Below are 10,425 nucleotides of genomic sequence, written 5' to 3' on the forward strand. Positions count from 1 at the left end.
TTTTTAATAGTACAAAAATTAAAAACAACTTACAAGTCCAAAAATACTATTGAATTTCTGTTTGTAATCAAGATAGAGTAACAAAAGACATACAAAGTATGTTCTCTGACCACAATGGAATTAAATTAGAAGTTAATAACAGGAAGTTATCTGGACAAACCCCAAATATTTGGAAATTAAATTATATACTTTAAAATAACCTGTGGGTCAAAAAAGAAATAAAAAGGGAAATTAGAAAAAATTTTAACTGAATAAAAATGAAAACAGCATATAAAAATTTATGGAATACAGCTAAAGCAGTAATTAGAGGGAGTATTTTTGCTCTGAACATCTGTATTAAGAAAAAAAGATCTCTAGTCAATGACATCAGCTTCCACCTTAAGAAACAAGAAAAATTTTAATTCCTTAAAAGATATAAACTGTCAGCCCTATTTAAGAAGAAACATAACCTGAAGAGCCTTATATCTATTAAAGATATTAAATTTAGAGTTTTAAACCTTCCCACAAAGAAAATTTTATTCTTAGATTCCTTCACTGGTGAATCCTACCAAACATTTAAGAAGAAATAATATCATTTCAATAAACTCTTCTAGAAAATTAAAGACTTCCCAACTCATTCTATGAGGCCAACATTACCATGAAACTAAAACCAGAAAAAGATACTGTAATAAAAGTACAGAATGATATCCCTCATGAATGTAGAGACAACAGTTCTTACCAAATTTTAACAACTATTAAAAGGCCAGTACATCATGACCAAGTGGGATTTATATTGGAATGCAAAGTTAGTTTAACATTTGAAAACCAATCAGTGTAACTCACCATGATAACAGACTAAAAAAAGAAAAACAATATGATCATCTCAATAAATAAAGAAAAAGCATTTGACAAATACTCAACATGCAATCCTAATAAAAACACTCAGCAAACTAGAACTAGAAGGAATATCCTCCACCTGATTGCCCTGTATGAAAACTGTGCTGATAACATCATACTTAATGATGAAAGACAAAATTCTTTCTCCTAAGGTGAGGAAAATAGGCTAGGATGTCTACTCTCACCACTTCTAGTCAACATTGCATTGGAGGTTTTAGCCAACCCAACCAGGCAAGAAAAAGGAATAAAAAACATTCTAAAAGATCAGAAATGAAGAAGTAAAATTGTCATTGTTCACAGATGACATGATCATCTATATAGAAAAACCTGTGGGATCTGTACATTTATTGAGTTAGTGGAGCTAATAAGTTTAGAAAGACCAAAAGATGCAAGATCATCTATGGCCATGCCACGCTGAACGCGCCCAATCTCGTCTGATCTCGGAAGCTAAGCAGCGTCGGGCCTGATTAGTACTTGGATGGGAGACTACTTAGGAATAACAGATGCTGCAGGTGTAAAAAAAAAAAAAAAAGATGGTGATAAATTTAAAAAAAAGAAGAAGATGCAAGATCAATATACTAGCAGCAAACAATTGGAAATTGAAATTAAAATGACTATACCATTTGGAGAGCATAAAAATATGAACTACTTAGAGATAATGTGAGAAAAAAATGTGCAAGCCCTGTAATTGAAAACTAAAACATACTGAGAAAACTCAAAGAACTCCTAAATAAATAGAGATAAATGCCATATGTATGGATAAACATAAAATATCAATTCTCCTGAATTTGATCTATAATAACACAGTCTCAATTAACACCTTAGAGGACTCATTTGTAGATCTTGACAACTAATTCTAAAATTCATGTGGAAATGCAGAAACATAGAATAGTCAAAACAACTTTGAAAAAAAATGAAGTTAGCTAATTTATACTACCTGATTTCAAGTCTTAGTATAAAGTTACATTGATCAAGATTGTGACATTAGAATTAAGAAAGACAGAGATCAATAGATCAGAATGGAGAGTCTAGCAATAGACTCACATATGTATGGTTAATTGATTTCAACAAAGATGCAAAGGCAATTAAAAACTATGAGATTAATTGAATAAATTATTTTGTATAGGATGCAGCCATTAAATTTTGCTGAAAAAATACATGTGTTAACAGTAAGATGCTCATAATATATTAAGAGACAACTGCAGGGTCTAAAACAGTTTGTAAATATTATTCTATTTTTGAATGGGATCTTTGTTTTTTTCAAAAGGATGCATACTCATATACATACATACACACACAACAAAAGTAATTATTAATAGTAGGAGCTTGGAATTGCTTATAATTTGTTTTGCTTTTAATGTTTATGCTTCTATTTTATTTATTTACAATACATATGTACTATAATAATAGACAAAAAACATTAAAATACTGTGTAATTATTACATAAATTTCAATAACATTATTTTTTGGGAGGGGGAAGAATGTGTGTGTGTGGTTCAAAGACTGGAAGATATATTCCAAGTATTACAAAGAGTGATGTAATTACAAATACTCTTTTAGCTTTGTCTTTCTTGGTTTCCAAATTTTCCACGTTAGGCACAATTTGCATTTGAAAAGTCACAAAAACAGTAAATATATATATTTTTTAACTCTAAATAATTCTCCATAACTACCTGGCCAAAGATCTAACTTCCTAATATGATGTTAAGATCTGCTATGAACAATATGGCCCAAACTGACCTTTCTGACTCTCCTCTCTTCCCATGCAAGTCCTCCTGTTCTCTGCTAATTCACCTTGCTCTGTTCACTGCACTTGCATACCCTCCTCCCCCCACCCCCAATTCTTTTCTCCACTCCTTCCTTCTTACTTGGGCCATGCTTTCTCCTCTGTACCTTTTCACTTTATACTGATATGCGATATCACTTGTAAAATTCTTAATCTTTTAGCAGGAAATGATAAGGGACATCTCTTGCAGAGTTCTTAATCTTTTTAGTAAACCTAGTTAAGTATTTTCTTAATCTATTTAGTAAACCTAGTTAAGTTTTCTTCCCTTTACTGGCTTAATAGGCAGATCAATAATAGAAATTAATAGATATATGATTTATACTGATATGCGATATCACTTGTAAAATTCTTAATCTTTTAGCAGGAAATGATAAGGGACATCTCTTGCAGAGTTCTTAATCTTTTTAGTAAACCTAGTTAAGTATTTTCTTAATCTATTTAGTAAACCTAGTTAAGTTTTCTTCCCTTTACTGGCTTAATAGGCAGATCAATAATAGAAATTAATAGATATATGATTTTTATTAGAGTTAGACAGGAAGGCAGTTAGGCAGTTTAGGGTCTGCCTGCAAAGACACTGAGGTCATCCTATTCTAGAAGGGGTCCGCCCTAATCCACCCATAATTAAGCAAGCCAGAAGGCATTTTTTTAAACTCACACCAAGAAACAAGTAAGGAGAGAATTAGGTACCAGTTTAAGCCAGACACTCGCACCTGTGCAATAAAGACCCCAATGACCTTCAACTCACCTGAGCCTCATTATACCGTCATTATTACATGATGTATCTACCCAGAAGTTCATTAATATCATTATAACCAACTGAATTCTGGGAACGAACATACGCAGAGAGTAAAAGATAAATCTCTGAGGCCTGTCAATTTTAGTTGTCAATCAAGGAAGCCTATTCCTCTAAGAAAAGTAACCACCCACCGCAAATAGGGATAAAAACCCCAAAAGGCTTTGTTACCAGGCTTTTTGAGCCACACTTCTCTTGCTCAGGCCCTCTTCCACATCTGGAAGTGTACTTTGCCCTCTAATAAAACTTTTTCTTTTCTCCTGTATTTCAGTGTCTTGATCAATTCTTTGTTCGAGACATCAAGAACCTGGACAATGCCCGCGAGAGGATCTTTACTCTCCGGCAACAATACCAATGTTTGAAGTCAAGTTTCTGCTATCTCTGAAATTTCTCTGAGAAATGCCTTTATCAAGTATCCTATGCTAAACAGACTTAAGGTTTTGGAGCTAGACTGTTGGGTTTTAAATCTTGGCTTTACCAGTTAATAGGTGGTTGATCTTAGGGCAAATTATTTCACTTCTCTTTATCTCAGTTTTCTCTTTTAAAAATTGGATATAATAAGAGAATTTGCCTCATAAAGTTATTATGGAATTAGAGTAGTACTGAAAAAATTAGCATATTTCCTGGCACATAGTAAGCACTCAATAGATATTAGCTATTTTTGTTATAATAGTTATCGTTAGAAGCTCAGAACCAAGTCTCATATGTGTCCAATCGGAAAACCTAGAAATTTAAGAGCTTAGAAGACATTCTGAAATGACCTCTATATTTGACTTTCTCACATTTAGTCCCCTTAGTTAATCTAAGATTTCTCGTATATTATCTGACTCTGAGAGTAGACAGCAAATAAAGTTAGAATTTAGAGCTAATATTTGAGAGGAAATTAAATTCCCAATTGCAAAGCCCAATTTGGGCCACTAGATGGCCATAAAACACTAGCTTTGATTTTTTAAACAACTACAAGGAACAATTTTAAGAAATAGTCCATATTTCACATTTACTTTCATAATTTTAATTACTCCCTCCTCCAATGCAGAGGAAGGAGAGAAAGAGAACTGTGAGTCAGAACCCTTTCTCTGAAAGCCCAGAGGCATTGGTCAGAGGAGATAGTATCTTGGGGACCTTCCCTAGTTTGTCTGCACACCCAGACAAGAAGCCAGCAAAGGTTGTATTTTTTAAGATACTGTTTGCCTAACCTGTGCACCCTGGGTGTGATGAATATTTATTTTTCCACCTCGTTGCTACCTAACAGTAGTAGAAGGGTTTCTTAAACTCCAACCTCACTCTGGCTAACTGTTCTATGGGTGACAGCAATGCTGTGGTCTGACATGAGAGGGCATGGGCAGCCAGCAGCAAGGTGAAGGCAGAAGAGAAAATTAATGCTAGGGAGGTGACCAGAGACTCGTCTGAGCAGCTCGTGCAAGTTCAAGAGAAGGCCTCAGTACCTAGGGGTCTGTGCTTTAATTTACAAATAGAAAATATTTTCAGTCTTTGTATCTGCAGGTCCTAAACATTCAGATTTAAAATACAGGGTCGTCTACTATATTTAAAATTTTTGAACATATTTTCCCCAAGGTGACTACCACTAGTAATCTGTATAATTGACCAACTTCGTGCATTTAAGATTTGTGCTTACAGTTCTCTGGAGCTTCTAAAAAATGGCAGACCTAAACTAGAATACCTCTTAGAATTTTTCATCAAGAAGATAAAAAGACTTGAGTGGACACAGATCTGAAGAGGAAAGAGACTAAAGATAATTCTGTACTTTTGAACTGAACGTGGGAGTGCCCCAGAACTAGCTGGGTGGGGCTTTGGGATGATAGAGGTGAGGAGACTTCTAAATCAGCTTGGGACTCAAGAACTGCTTTACAGAGGACATTTAAATTCATCTGCTAAATTTATTGAGTTATTAATTTATGTTTTCTGCCTAAATTTTTCATTTTCCTTATGCCATATTCAGCCAGCCAACTCTACCTCCTTGCCCCAGGGAGGACTGTGGCAGGGTAGTTTTTATTAAAACTTATTCACCTAGGAGACTGTATGCAGGGAGCCGAGGGAAATAGTCATAGGCAGGGATTGAGGATGTAGGTGTTAGATAAGATTCCTCCATGCTGGGAGGGACCGAGTAGAAGACAATGAGTGAAATTCTTAGAAGTACACCTAACTGCATTCTGGCATTGCTGATGGAGTGAAGGTGGGAAATTCTCAGACAAAACTGCTTGCAAGGTGACATGTAGGCAGAGAGGATTGTATCCTCACATATGTAGCAAATATGGGTAAATACCCCAAATAAATAGTAGAATATGATGCTTCTAGATCTTTGCCAATGTTCTGTTGTCTTTCTAGAAAGGTCCTTCCTCCTTATCTATTTGTTGACTTTCTATTGTGGGAGCAGAACTGTACTAAAGTTAAACAGGCAAAGAAGACTTTATTCAAAGCTATTGCAACAGAGAAACCAAAACTGAGTCTGAACTCAACTGAACTGAAACAAAAAGCAGGAGGGTTTTTAAGAGTGAGATAGTCTAGTGAAAAAAACTGGAGGTGTTAGGCTAATCAATTGGGTGTGTCCAGCACATTGAGTTATTCCTGAGTTTTTAAATGTTTTTCTCTGTGATTAGGCCACTTGTGCTTGCTAACTGGCAGCATGGAAGTAGGCTTCTAGCCTCCTACAGAGATTGGGAGATAGGCTACTATCTTTCTGGATGACCACATTTCAAAGGGATAGCTCTTAGGTCCTTGAGAAAGATGGTCTTGGGTTCTAAAACGGACAAGGGGCTTTTTAAAAGATTTACATTTCAAAGGGGCAGAGAAAGAATGACAATTTTTTAAGGTAAATGCTCTAAGAAAAAGGGATCAGGGCCTAGAGTCAGAAGCAAGACTTTCTAAAGTTTGGTCAAACTGAGGGGAACCTTAAGGCCATCTTGGTCATATATCTTCTTTTTTCTTTCTCAATGACTTTATTTTTAGACATGAGGGGAAGATCTTACAGGTACACATGAAGAAGACAGACATGATTCACAGGTAAAAGCGAAGACAATCTAGCCAGAAAGCTTAAAACCCTGTCAGCTGTTGACGCTGGAGTATGACATGTTGCAGGCGGAAAGGAATAATTAGTATTCCTCTCTCTCTTCCTCACCCTCTCTTTCTTTCTCACCCTCTCCTTCAAGAGTCCACACCAATCTTCTCATAATTCTTTTCAAGGGCAGCCATGTCCTCAAGGGCCTCAGAAAACTCCTTTCTCCATGCCCTCACCCACATACCAGTGAACAAAGGCACGCTTGATACACATCAGGTCAAACTTGTGGTCCAGGTTAGCCCAGGCCTCAGCAACAGCTGTGGTGTTGCTCATCACGCACACAGCTCGCTGTACTTTGGGTCTCTAACAGGTACCACAGTGGGAGGCTGGTAATTAATGCCAACTTTGAAGCCAGTGGGGCACCAGTCTACAAACTGGATGCTGCACTTGGTCTTGATGATGGCAATGGCAGCATTGGCATCTTTGGGAACCACGTCCCCAAGGTACAACGGGCAGCAAGCCATGTATTTACCATGGCAGGGGTCACATTTTACCATCTGGTTGGCTGGCTCAAAGCATGCACTGGTGATCTTTGCTACAGAAAGCTGTTCACAGTAGGCTTTCTCAGCAGAGATGACAGGGGCAGATGTGGCCAAAGGGAAGTGGATGAACGGATGGGCACCAGGTTGGTCTGGAATTGTCAGATAAACATTCAGGGCTCCATCACATCTCACCGAAGCAGTGATGGAGGACACGATCTGGCTAATAAGGCGGTTAAAGTTAGTGTAGGTTGGATGTTCAATATTGTTTCTATAACAGATGTCATAGATGGCCTCATTGTCAATCATGAAGGTACAATCAGAGTGCTCGAGGGTGGTGTGAGTGGTGAGGATGGAGTTATAGGGCTCAACTACAGCTGTGGAAACTTGGGGGGCTGAGTAAATGGAGAACTCCAGCTTGGACTACTTGCTATAATCTACAGAGATGTTCCATCCTCAGGGAGGTGAACCCAGGACCCATTTCCCCAAAGCTATGGAAAACCAAGAAGCCCTGAAGACCTGTACACTGGTCAGCCAGCTTCTGAATTTGGTCCAAGACTAGGTCAATGATCTCACCATTGGTGTAGTGCCCACAAGCATAGTTATTGGCAGCATCTTCCTTACCTGTGATGAGCTGCTCAGGGTGGAAGAGCTGGCGGTAGGTGCCAGTGTGAACTTTATCAATGGCTGTGGGTTTCAGGTCTACAAACACTTCCCTGGGCACATGCTTGCAAGCACATGTCTCACTGAAGAAAGTGTTCAAGGAGTTGTCTTCCTCCACAAAGGTCTTGTAACTTGGCATCTGGCCATCAAGCTGGATGCTATGTTCCAGGCAGTAGAGCTCCCAGCAGGCATTGCCGATCCAGACACCAGCCTGGCCAGTGTGGATGGAGATGCACTCACACATGTCTATGAGTTAGCAGGTGCAGGCAACAGAAGCAGACACCAGGTCTCGGTTACCATCCTTGACAAGCTGAGTGTCGAGGTAAGTAATGCACTCACTATTTTTAAATTCCACTTTTTGTCATTAAAACTGTGACACACGTCTTGATTTTCTTTCCCCGTCCTCATTGTTTTTAACTTCAACATTCACAGAAATTCTGATTCTTGGTTCATACATCCATTACTGGTATGTGGAACTGAAGTATTGATTTATATATTTAGACATTGGAGGCAGGGACGATAAAGGCATACTTTGTTTTATTACACTTCACTTTATTGTGCTTCACAGATGTGTTTCTTACAAATTAAAGGTTTGTGGCAACCATGGATTGAGCAAGTGTAGCAACACCATTTTTCCAACAGCATTTGCTCACTTTGTGTCTCTGTCACATTTTGGTAATTCTTGCAATATTTCAAACTTTTTCATTATTATTACATTTGTTATGGTGATCTGTGATTAGTCAGTAGATATCAACATCGAGGCAGGATCCTCATCAGCAAAAAGATTACTACTCACTGATGGCTCAGATGATGGTTAGCATTTTTTAATTAAGGTATGTACATTTTTTAAACATAATGCTATTTCACCCTTAATAGACTACATATTAGAGTTTTCTATATAATATATCACTATATTATAGTATAGTGTAAACATAACTTTTATACGCACTGGGAAACCAAAGAAATCATATGACTCACTTTGTGAAACTGACTTTATTGCAGTGGTCTGAAACTGAACTCTCAATATCTCTGAGACGTGCCTGGCATCTCATTCTATCAGTACAATGATGATAACCTGGTTTGCAATGCAGAATAAATATTTGTTAAACTGAACTAAATCTTGCTAACTCACAGGATATTGTGACTATTTTCACTTATTTGACCTTTCTATCAAATTGGCTGTCAATCGGTGCACTTATTTTTTCCCCACCTATTCCCCGCATGTGACTCATTTAGTTTATTTGTTTTGTTTCTGTTAATTTGAATAGTTTGCATGTCTCTTTAGGTTAAGTGACTAGAATTCTAATGTGACACACTACCATTCAATTTGAGTCCAGTTCAAAGAATGGATAATTTTTAGACACATTCTAAGTTTGAGCAGTAAATTTTCCACTTTCTCTATTAGCAACACTCATAAATGGTAAAACCAAAGAAGAACCTTCATGGGGGCTTTGAGTGTAGCTCCTGGAAAAGGAATTTGAGTGACAAATGGCTGCCAATTTCCCATCAGCTAAAAAATTGCCCCTCAGATAGTTCTACCAGTAATTCCATGGAAGCCGAGACTTTGTCATTACACAACGAAGGGAAAAGTTGAAGACACGGTTTGCGTCAATTTTAAATTCCCTCTTCAAATGACTCTCTAGTAAGAAGAAACATCATTCTTCTGTCTGAATTACCCAGAACCAGTGTTTGTTTTGATTAAATCCAGCAGACAATTTCTAGTCAGCTCCCAGCAGTAATCCTATTTAGCTATCCAGACAACTGAAAATGCTATGCCAAATTCATTTTCATATTGTGTTGTTGACCAGACACAGCCTAACTATTAACTTGGATTTCAATTGGCTCTCATACTTAAAAATATATATATATGGAGTTTATATGGTTGTTGTTTTTACATCAGCCAAGAGCTTTATTCTACTCTTGAAACTTAATTTAAGCAATTATGGACCAACAGTTCCTGTTGGTCATAGAGTAGCATTTTGTACACAGCATCAGTAGGTTACTATATGGATTCTATTAACATGAAAGAGTTAATATGTTTCTAAAAATTAAGTTGCCAGTTCTCAGAAAGTCAATTTTATGTCCAGACCACCAGATGACAATGAAATAACATCACATACAAGTCTAATGATAAAGTGCACACAAGTTTATTTTGCTCTAGCTAAAACATAATTATTTCTAAATACAAAGAAGATGGGGTCTTTTGAAATAAACCATATTTCTTAAAACGTGTGCCACTGTTTTGTAAATAACTCTCCCTCGCATTCCTCCATTCCTCTATTGCCTCATTTATCTCAATTATAGTGCATTTTTAATATAATTATCTGATTTATTTACATGGATATTCCTGTAATATAGACATGCTAGCTTGAAAAAATCAGTTGCATGAGAAATATATATGAGAAGATGGACTGTCATGATGTCTAAGATGGTTTCTCAGCATTTTTTTATGTCTGAGACTCTGGTATCATGTTTGTGAGAGACTTGTTATTTACATTGGTTTTAAAAATATTTCCTCCTAAATATCTTTGATATAGGAAAAAGAAAGAAGGGTACACATTTAGATGCTAAAAGTCTCTCTGTTTTTATGCAACTAATGTATTAATTTGGTGTGACACTGGGTTCTGATGCCAGTAAAACATTGCCACTAATACATTCTACTAAGTCTGGTTCATATTTTTGGATGTCCGTCATGTTCAAGATTTTTGTTTATACACATAGAGGTTTGGAATAATGTCATTAATGAATTGTA

General features: G+C 36.8%; 2 pseudogenes; one reads left to right on the plus strand and one right to left on the minus strand.

Annotated features, from left to right (window-relative positions):
* The first annotated feature begins 1,272 nt into the window (after positions 1 to 1,272).
* On the plus strand, positions 1,273 to 1,391 carry LOC112480772 (annotated as a pseudogene).
* A 5,226-nt stretch (positions 1,392 to 6,617) lies between these two features.
* Positions 6,618 to 7,917, minus strand: LOC102897437 (annotated as a pseudogene).
* Between the last annotated feature and the right edge of the window lie 2,508 nt (positions 7,918 to 10,425).

Source organism: Pteropus alecto, unplaced genomic scaffold (assembly GCF_000325575.1).
Source record: "Pteropus alecto unplaced genomic scaffold, ASM32557v1 scaffold20, whole genome shotgun sequence".
Lineage (NCBI taxonomy): Eukaryota > Metazoa > Chordata > Mammalia > Chiroptera > Pteropodidae > Pteropus > Pteropus alecto.